Raw genomic sequence first — 11,082 nt, 5'->3', positions numbered from 1 at the left:
TGGACCTGTCAAATGTTGTTGATGTTTGGGAGGCAACCTGATGGGGTACCAGAAAGGGGTGGGAGGTGGCTATGGGGAGACACTTCTGTTATGGAGAGAAAATGCTTTCCCCTGCATTCTGATATTAGGAACCTGGACCCAAATGTCTGTCTGTCACTAACACTGATCATCTCTGGTGGGATTATGTGTGTCTGTTTTCTTCCTTCTTTCTGAATTTTTGGAATGATCATGCATTTCCTTGAAAAACTGAAAAAACACTTTTTATGTTGAAAAACAAAACAAAGTCTGGCTGACCCTGCGAGGGTCCTCAGAACAACCCTAGCAAGTGCTCAACACTTGGTGAACGTTCTTTCCTTGAGGGCCACGGCCAGCTCCTGAGCCAGGGGGACCCCTACTCCAGCCCCGCCTCTCAGAGCTGTTTGTGGAGTAACGGCCTGCCTGTCACAACTGTCCCAAAAACAGCCAGACACCGAGCTTAGAGTCCAGGCCAGCCCTTGGCATTTAGCCTTTCTTATCCTCCAATGAGGACAAAAAGACTGAGCAGGCGGGCTTGTGAGCAGTAAGTAGCCCGATGTGTGTGCAAACACTGAGCCAGTATCTAGCAAACACAAGACAACCAAAGGTAATGAAAGATGGCTGGCTGAACTGGAAACCGCCAGCGCAGCCAGCCCCAGCCCTCACGCCTCACCTTCTCCGTTTCTCCCACGGCCACTCACCCTGGCGCTCGGGTGCTTATTTACTTTACATGTTCCCTAAGTTCGCTTTAAGTGACTCACTGCTTTTACTTGCCTAATCCTCAACAATACCTGTGAAACCACAGCTTTGATATGCCAGTTCCATTTCCCAAAGGTACGTGAAAGTCAGTACAAAATTACTGACAACTAAAATGTTTTCCGTGCACCATCTAAAACTGCCTTTCATGGGGGCACCTGGGTGGCTCAGTCGGTTAAACGTCTGTCTTCGGCTCAGGTCACGATCTCAAGGTTTGTGAGTTCGAGCCCCACATTGGGCTCTTGCTGTCAGCACACAGCCCACTTCAGAGCCTCTGTCCCCCCCCTCCCCGCCCCTTCCCTTCCCCTCAAAAATAAATAAATGCATCAAAAAATACAATGAAATTGTCTTTCATGGCCCCAGGGTCCTGTGCCCCACATTGTGGGAACCACACCGTGGGAACTGCTGCCCTACCCACACCGAGCTCCTGTGAAGCGTCCAAACTGGGTTGCTGACGTTCTAGGTGGGCTGCAGCACATCAGGGATGAGGCTCCTGAGAGAGGTCGCTCTCTGCGGGGCCAGCACCCTCCACCCCGCACCCACCTTCCCAAGCCCCCACCGCAGAGCCAGCCGGAGGGCCTCCCAAAGCACAGCCAGATGCAAGCCAGGGAAGGGGGGGCGGTCCACTTCCCCGCTGGCGGTGGCCTTGGGCTCTGGCCTGCCCCTCTCTGTGCCCACACTCACCACCTTAGTCAGGCTCCATTGCCTTCTACCAGCCTGGGCCACCGACCCTGTCTCTCACTCTCCAATCCATTCTCCACACAAATCTCTCCCCACAACGTCCTCATTCGAAATTCCATCATGCTCTCCAGTCACTAGAGTTGTTGAGGTTGTAAACTGGAATGTTTTGCCCATGCAGGGTTCTCTCTCTCTCTCTCTCTCTCTCTCTCTTCTAAAATGAGCACAATGAATGTGATTTTCATGAATATTGATGTAACGCCTTTTTTTAAATTTTTTTTTAACATTTATTTATTTTTGAGACAGAGAGAGACAGAGCATGAATGGGGGAGGGGCAGAGAGAGAGGGAGACACAGAATCGGAAGCAGGCTCCAGGCTCCGAGCCATCAGCCCAGAGCCCAACGCGGGGCTCGAACTCACGGACCGCGAGATCGTGACCCGAGCCGAAGTCGGACGCTCAACCCACTGAGCCACCCAGGTGCCCCTGTAACACCTTTAAAGATTATTCTAGGAGCTCGGAAAATAACTCCTTGGCAGTTCCTCCTTACCGTAACAGTGTAACAGCGACCCTGAAGCCAGGCTCTGTGCTGCTCCAGACTATCTTCTCTTTGTCCCACGTCTCATGGCCCCAGGTGGCCTCATGTTACTGGCCTCGTGCTACCGTTTGGAGGTGCTGCAGAGCTGAACGACTGTCCATCCGACCAAGCTCTTCCCATGTGAGGTCTCTCAGCTGGCTGCTCTCTCAGGAGGCTCTGGGCTCCTCTCCTCTGCTACACAGATGGTGCCAAACTTTTTTTTAATGTTTATTTATTTTTGAGAGAGAGAGAGAGAGAGAGAGCGCACAAGCAGGGGAGGGAGAGAGAGAGGGGGAGACACAGAATCTGAAGCAGGCTCCAAGCTGTCAACTCAGAGCCCGACGTGGGGCTTGGACCCACGAACCGTGAGATCATGACCCGAGCCGAAATCGGATGCTTGACCGACTGAGCCACCCAGGCGCCTCCAAATGTTGTGAACTTTAACAATTCAGATTATTAAATTTGAAAAGTGGAGTTATCCGGCCACGGGCGCTCATGTTCCCACGTGGCAGCCACGAGGAGAGGCCAGGTGGCAGCTGCCCCTTGACTGAAGCATCTGCTCTCCAATTCACCACAGTCCCCACCACCCCCTATCGTTCCCCAACAAGGAGGTGGCACCAGCTATTTCTCTTACGGCGGCGTTGAGGACAGAGAAAGGTTTCTTATGTCCTTGTCTTGCAAAATTGGAAAAACTAAAGCTAAGCGACGAGGATCCTGTATTTCAAACAGGAAAGAAGGTATTTTTTGGTGAAAAGAAGCACCCAGTCTGCCTTCCTCATCTGCATGGCTTGCTTGGCCTCTATAAGTCGTCGAGTTTGTATCCGCTGCTCTGGGGAGAGAACTAAACCTCTCTGCGGGGTATAATGAAGTTAGGATAAAAGGCGGCTATAATAAGGCACCCCCAAACTAGAATGGCTTCAGCAAATTACAAGTTTATCTCTCTTTCATGCAAAGTTTGTTCCAACTTATGATTTGATGGTATTGGGAATCTGGGCTCTTTCTATCCTGTTCTGTAATTTGTTCTCAATACACAACAGCTACCTCATGGTCTGAGATGGCCCCACCATCCCAGCTGCATTCCAGCCAGGGGGATGAGGGAAAAGTAGAGAGGGGCACAATCTGAAAGTTTCACTTAGGACATTCACTTTTGTCCCGCTATCTGAAAATAGTTGCCTCGCCACACCTACCTAGCTGCGAGGGAGGTTGCCAAATGTAGGTAAGCTGATATCTATGTTCGTGCCTATCTAAAAATTGTTACAATACAAAGAGGAGGGAATGAGCAGTCTCTGTCATCTAATCGCCCTGCTCATCCCTCCAGCCTCATGTCCCACCTGTATGCCTAGAAATTTGCCCTCCCGTGATCCGTCACTCCCCTGTGCCCTTTGTGTACACCCTTCCCTCTGTCTGGAATGCCCTCCCTAGACTGACTCCCTGGTAAGTCTTCCTCATTCTTCAAATCTAAGGCAAAGTATGCCTCCCCTATCACGCCTCTGCCACCTGCCCCAGCCAAGCTCAACATTTTCTCTCTTGGGTTCATTTTATAGTTTGTAGGAGCCGATGCCAGACTGCCTAGGCTGTGTTTCAGCCTCTGTACCTGCCCTCTCCTTCTTCCCTTCCTCCCTTCCCCTCCCCTCTGCCCAGGACTGGGTAAAATATACATCTGGTGAACTAGGTAGGCCATTGGAGCTCAGGGGCCATCTCTAAGGGTGTCTCATCTCAGGGTCTTGTCAACCTTACTGGATATCTGCAGAGTATCCTCACCCTGAATCTACAGGAAAGGCTCCTGAGGGCTATGGTCAGCTGGGGTTTCTCTCCAGATGGGCCTTGGCCGGCATAGGGATGTTCCCATCCCTAAATGGCATCCACCCCAACCCAGCCCAACAGTCCCCATCCTCTTATCTCCACTGAGCCCAGCACTGGGTGGGGGGACTGACCACATCCTACAGCCACAGGCAAGCAGGGCCCATGGGATGCATAAGGATCTGTTGTCTGGGGGAGGACACAGGGAGGTACAGGGAGGCCTTCTTCTGGAAAGGACCATGGGGTAGTAGCAAAAGCACTGGTTTTAGCACCCACTGACTTATGTTATTATCCTGTGATGCTCTAGCATCATGCAACAACCTCTTGATTTCCCTGACTGTCAAATGGGACTAATAAAGTCCCACGTGCCATGCTATTGGGAGTATAGAAATGGGATAATACAGGTTCTCAACAAACATCAGTTCCCTTCCCCACTTTCCATGGGTCTCTGTCTCAAGCGGGAGACTGGGCCTAACTAAGGTAGTTTCAGTCCTGGGCCCCAAAGCTGAAATTCCTCGTGGACAATCCCAACTGGGTAGAATTGGAAGTCGGGTTGTAGTGTAGGTCGAGGACAGGCTTTGGGCACAGAGAGTCCGACTGCTGCTCTTGAGCTGTCGGATCTTGGTCAAGACACTTCATTCTGTTGTATCTCGGGTTCCCGTGCGTCACTGGGGCAATGAGGTCCTGCCTCATGGAGATGCTATGTGTGGACACTGGGACGTGGGAGCACTTACTGAGAAACACTAGTTAAAGGGCTTGTAAATCACTGAGTGGGGTTTACATCACGTGGTTTGAACAGAAAGATATGATAATGTTTTCGGTATCTGTTCACGGGCTAGCAGCTGGCTAGCATGACTGTTCCTTGTAAGAGGGCTTGCCGAGGGCATATGTGTGCTCTGCTGTCACTGTCCCTGGTCACCTTGGCCACACACCAGAAAGGAAAGGTATAGGGGCAAGACAGTTCTGGAAAGGGGTGAGTTAACAAGCCTCGCTGGGTCATATTTGACCAGCACACAATTGAAAAGGAGGGAGCCAGGGTGGGCTGCCGCCTGCTTTCATCCTGTCCTGTATTTCCCACCCACCGGTCCATTCACGGCACTAGGCGTGTGCTGATCCCTGCCCGGCACCTCCCTGGCTCCCAGGGGTGCCATTATCACCGCACAAAGGTACCCCTCTCCTGGAAGGAACAGGCAGCAATTTTGCATTTGGGTTGAAACCTCCACAAATCAATTTTCAAATGCTTTCTATGTGACAGCCTATGGCTGCGCCCACCTCCTTGGTCCCCTCAATTTCAGTCTCTGCCCCTCCACAGTGATTCAAAGGGAGCTTTCTGAAACCCCTTTTCCCCTCAATAGTGAACGGATCACAATTCATTTATTCATTCATGTGTGCACTCAGTATTTATTGAGACATTGTGCTGGGGCTGGGGAAAGAAGAGTTAATAAGATATATGAGGACCCTGTCCTTCTTGGAGCTTATAGTGAATAAAATAATGACATGTGGTAGTAAGTGTTGCCCTATGAAGAGATGTGCCAAAAGGCAAGAAAAAGGGTTACCTCTACACGGGATGGTAAGCCCATGGGAGAGCTGATGCATTAGGGTGCCTGAGAAGTCCTCCCGGATGGGTGCTCCACTGGTCACCTGGTAAACCCCTCAGACTGGGTTCTCATCCTCATCCTGCTGGCTCAGAGGGCTTTTCATCAGCATCCTGGGAGTAGGTCCTTATCTTGGGGTGGACTTAGGTTATCCAAGCTATTATAGGTTGAATTGTGCCGCCCCCCGCCCCCCATAAAGATATGCGAAGTCCTGATACCCAGTACCTCAGAATGTGGCCTTATTTGAAAATAGGGCCATTCCTGATGTAATTAATTAAGGTGAAGTCATTAGGGGAGGCCATAAGGCAGTATGATTGGTCTCCTTATTAAAAGGGTAAATTGGACACAGAGACAGATGTGCACAGAGGGAAGACCATGAAGACACAGAGGGAGAGGATGGTCATGTGGTGGTGTAGGCCAAGACTGGAGTGATGCATCTACAAGCCAAGGAACATCAGAGATTGTTGATAACTACCAGAAGCTAGAAGAAGCAAGGGAGGATTCTCCCCTCGAGCTCTCAGAGGGACCACAGACCTGTCAACACTTTGATCCCAGACTTCTAGCCTCTAGAATTGTATGACAATAATTGTCTATTGTTTTAAGCCATCCACTCATGTACCAAGTTCTTAGTGAGCAACTATTATGTGCAGATACCATGCTAGGTCCTAGGGACACATGTGGAGGCCTGGAGGCCCAGAGGTAGGGGTAGGGGTGAAGAGCCTGGGCGGGAGGTGACAGGACCAGGGCACCACCATCATGGAGAGGCATTTGTGGGGGAGGCTGGAACCAGAGCAGGGAAGGTGAGGACCCACCCCTCCCTGATGGACAGAGCTGGGGGGTACTGTGAGGTGAGGCCTCAGGGGCGGCCCTTTCCTATCCTCCTGGCTGAAGTGATCACAAGGTTGTTTCTCTAGGTGGGCGCCACACAACAGATGAGGCTTCTGCTTCAAAAAAGCATCTACAGTCCCCTCTAATAGTTGGGCCTCCCTGAGATTGCCCCCAGATGACGCCGGTTGGAGCTTACAGTGTGCTCCAACTCTTGGTTCACATTGACCAAGGTGTTACTGGTTTAATCCAAATGTCACAAAGGCCTCACCCCAGCGCCATCAGGTGGGTGCTTTTCGCCAGGTACAGTGTTTTTACTGCCCCCCCACACTCCCTCATTAGGCCCCATGCTCACATTCTTACTTCATGCCTTGCCCAAGTGGAAGCATCTGAGGTTAAGATCTCTGTCTTACTCAGGTTATCGGTAATGTTCCAGTTATCTGTTGCTATGTGACAAACCACCCCAAAACAACAGAACAACTGTTTAACTCTTCTATTGGCCAAGAATCCAGATGAGGCATAGTGTGGATGACGTGTCTCCCCTCTATGGTGTCTGGGGCCCCAGCTGGGAAGACTGCAATGGCTGGGGGCTCGGATTACCTGGAGCCTTCTTTACTCACTTATCTGGCACCTACACTGGGATGACCCCAAGATTGACCGCAACTTGAACTGACAGCCCAAGCATCTATGCTGGCTTCTCCATGTGGATTGGGAGCCTCACACCATATTGGCCTCAGGAGAGTTGAACTTCTTACACGGCAGCTCAGTTTTCCAAGGGCAAGGGTTCAGGAGAACGAGGTTTGGCTGTATGGCCTTTCATCACTTAACCTTGGAAGTCACAGAGAATCACCCCCACTGTACTCCCTTCATCAAAAGAGTCCCAAGTCCTTGGAGTTTTGAGAGGAAGGGCATGGAGTTTATGGACAGAGACATAGACTCCTCCTCCAAAAGAGAAGTGCCAACAAATCTGTGGCTGTATTTCAAAACTACCACGGTCAATTACAGCCACGAGGTAGGAAACCAGATTTCCCTCAGGCTTAGGTTTTGGGGTATGCCTCACTTGACTGACACCTGGCCCTCCACTCAAGCACAGAATGAGGTTCAAATCCCTTGGCATGAAAATCTAAGTCCTTCATAGCCTGTCCCAGCCTGCATTCCAGCCTTCTCCTCTGGCCATCTGAGCTTTCCTTGAACCGGCTGAATATGTTCACGTAAGGTGCCACTTGCTGGCCAACTGTGTGGGCGAGAGGACCCGTGACCCCCCCTAGAGGGACACAACTTTCCAACTCCTCAAAGGTGCTGTTGAGCCTGGTGGCACCCCTGGGTTATTCCTCCAGAGGCTCGGAGCTACCCCAGGGGATGCTGAAACCCATCCGGAGCTCTGGATTCTTGGCCTGAGGATGCTGTCCCCTGTCCTCCGCTAATGACTCAGCCATCTGTTTTCCTTCCCTGAACTCTGCTCTGCTGGAAGCTGCACAGACACCCCAGCTGGGGCTTCAAAGCCAGGTGGTTTGAGTGGCCCTAAGCATGGGAATCGGAGCTGCTTGTGATTCTCTAGAGTTCCCGCCCCAACTCATAACTATTCACAGGGCACGGACAGCTGAGCTCTGTTTCCTTGAAAGGGCCGCCTTTGAAGCCAGTGATGGGAGCCTTGGACAGCCTCCCACGTGAGCACTGCACCCGGTGAGGGGAAGACAGGGGTCATGGGGGCCACACCTGGAGGGGCCACTCTGTTAAAAGGACCCACAACCATGGCCAGGAAGGCGAGAAGTGAGACAGAGGGATGCACTTCCGCCAGGTGACCTCTGGTCCCCAACCAAATGGAGGACTGAGAGTCTAGGAATTAAAGCCACATCTCATTTCAGTTGACGAGCTGCAGCCTGATCTTTACTGGGGGGGGGGGGGGGAACAGACAAGTCAAATTCACAAGTACATAAGGTACATGATACTCTGCACTTGGACTTGTGCCCCTGAACAGTACTTAGCGAGTCAAGCACAAGTAAACTGAACCTGAGTCTAGCAAGAAGCCTTTTTTTTTTTTAAGTATTAAAAAAAAAGTATTATCTGCATTAATTCCTAATGTTTAAGGTTTTTAAAAACTTTGGAAATAATTAGAGACTTCCAGGAAGTTGCAAAAATAGTACACAGGATTCCACGGACCCTTCAGCCAGCCCTCCCCCTGTGGTAACATCTTCTAGAGCAATAGCCCAACATCACAAGGAGACTGATGTGGACATAGTACGTACGGTTAACTAGACCGCTGACCTTCCTCCGCACCGGTTTTTACGTGTTCACTTGTGTGTGTGTGTGTTTCTGTGTAATTTTATCCCATGGATAGACTGGTGTAACCACCATGGTCATCAAGACACGGACCCTTTCCATCCCCACCTAGGAATCCCCTCACGTTACCTCTTCACAGCCAAAACCCCCTCCACCCATCCCCTGGCAGCCTCTAATCTGGTCTCCACCTCTGTAGTTTTGTCATTTTGAGAATGTTCCATAAATGGACTCATAGGGCATGCAGCCTTTGAGATTGGCTTTCTTCACTAAGCATCATTCCCACAACGCCCAGCCAGGTCGTTGCACATATGGACAGTTTGCCCCCCGTTACTGCTGAGTAGTGTTCTAGTGTAAAGATGCACCAGAATTTGATCAGCCATTCACCAGCTGGAGGACATTGGAGTTGTTTCTGGTTTGGGGGCTATTAAATCCACTGTGAACACTTGTCTGTGGGTTTCTGTGTGGATATAAACTTCCATTTCTCTGGGATAAATGCCCAAGTGAACATGTCGTTTTAAGCTTCTCTGTTATCTGGCGCACGTCTCCCAAGGAGTTCCAACCTGCAAAGACTTTGGATTTGTGTTTTAACACACCATACAGTTAGTCATTTTTCTGAAGGGAAATCATCTTGTTCTCACACGGCTTTTGGAAATGGGGCTCCTTCCATATAGAATTTGCATATGAGAGAATATTTACGTGTCAGTTTTATTCAAGGGATAATCATGCTATTCTCATAACCAATTTGAAAAGTAGAAAAGAGACAGGCATTGTACCTCCATTCTACACGCAATGACATTGAAGTCCATGCTTGACGTGGTTTTTTTTTTCATTTTACTGGTGGACTAGCTGTGGGCTTTTCAGTAGGAGCCTGAGATGGGTACAGAGGAGAAAATGAAAATAGTGTGCTGGGTCTGGACTAGAAAGTGATGCCAGTAAGGATGATCCAAGCTTCTGGATTCCTAGTTGTCAGACTTTTTAAAGAAATACTTCACACATACCAAAGGGTAGAAAGTTGTTTTACCAAGATGGTAACGTTGCTATGGCAACACAAGAGGGGTTTCAGACCTGTCTCTATGGGGCTTAGTGAAAACATTCACCACACTTTCATAATATGTAACTGATTTAGAAATAAATTACGAAGAGCAGGAAACCTATTTAATAGGAAATTTGAATGAAATATTTTCAAAAATCTGAATGAGAATTTCCTTCCATGAATGTAACTTTTGTGTCAAGCTTTAGGCTCACGGCCACCTGCAATCTTTGCTTTAATGACGAATGCTTCAAATTCTTAATAGTCACCATTGCTAAGAAATTTTGCTTTCACAGGGTGCCTGGGTGGCTCAGTCCGGCTCTTGATCTCAGCTTGGGTCAGGGTCATGATTTCACAGTTTGTGAGATTGAGCCCCCAGTGGGGCTCTGTACTGACAGGGCAGAGCCTGGTTGGGATTCTCTCTCCCACTCTCTGCCCCTCCCCACTCATAAGCATGCCCACACATGTGCTCTCTCAAAATAAATAAACTTAAAAATAGTATTTAAAAAAACAAAAAACAACAAATTTTGCTTTCATAAGTAGTTAAAAAATACGTTTAGAAAAATTTTTTTGCCATATCTAAAAATTTACAATGGTCAAAACTACGTTTAAAGAACCTCTCTTTTCTTTCACTTGGCAATTATAATGTACGAACTTCTTGGGACTTTGAATCCGGTCACATTTCTTCATATTAAGTGTTTCTGTGGAAGTGGGGGCCTCATGACTAGTCAGAGGTAAAGACAAAGGAGGTGGGAAGGAGGTTGAGTTTCTGCCTTGGGCACTGGGGGCCCCCCAACAAAGGTGGGGAAGTTATGAGATGGTAATCAGGTTGCAACCCAAACAGGAAACACCACTGGGGTTGGTAAAGCTTTTGACACCCAGTTTCTTTATTCTTGGTCAGTGGTCAGATTTAAGCACTCATCCCTGTGGTCAAGTAGGGCTGGTCTTGGGGCAGAAACCTGTCGTAAGCCAAGCGTCAGGCTTAACATCAATAAGGGCCAAATCCCAGACTTTGGGACAATGTTAATCCCAGCTCTGGGTTAAGACCAGTCCACAGTTAACTGAACAACTGGTGGTAAAAGTAAACCACAAGGCCTACGGGGCTTGGGCCTTCGCAGGGAGCAGTCTGGATAAAAACTGTTATTCTTCAGGCCATGCTGATGTGGAGGGCCCGTGTTCAGAAGCCTCTTTGGGAAGGGGGTTGGCCTGCCAGTTCCTTCCCTCTTAATTTCTCCCTCCTCTAATATGCAGGGGCTATATGAGTAAGGATCCTTTCAGTTGCAAGTGACAGAACCCAAAGTAAAATAAGTTAATTTTTGGATGACCTACATAGGGAGACCAGAAATACAGCTGGTTTCAGGCATGGCTAGATCCCAGGGTCTTAAATTATGTCAATAGGATGCTGTCTCTCTGTCCCTCTGACTCTCAGCTCTCTTCTTGAACAGGATCCCCCAAACATAGTAACTCCAGGATCCTTTCCTATGAGCTTAGCAATCCCAGAAATCTTAGCAATCTCCAGAATTCTTTC

This window comes from Panthera pardus, unplaced genomic scaffold (genome assembly GCF_024362965.1).
Source record: "Panthera pardus isolate Hobbes unplaced genomic scaffold, ASM2436296v1 HiC_scaffold_2, whole genome shotgun sequence".
Lineage (NCBI taxonomy): Eukaryota > Metazoa > Chordata > Mammalia > Carnivora > Felidae > Panthera > Panthera pardus.
Note: the sequence above shows the minus strand (reverse complement) of the source record.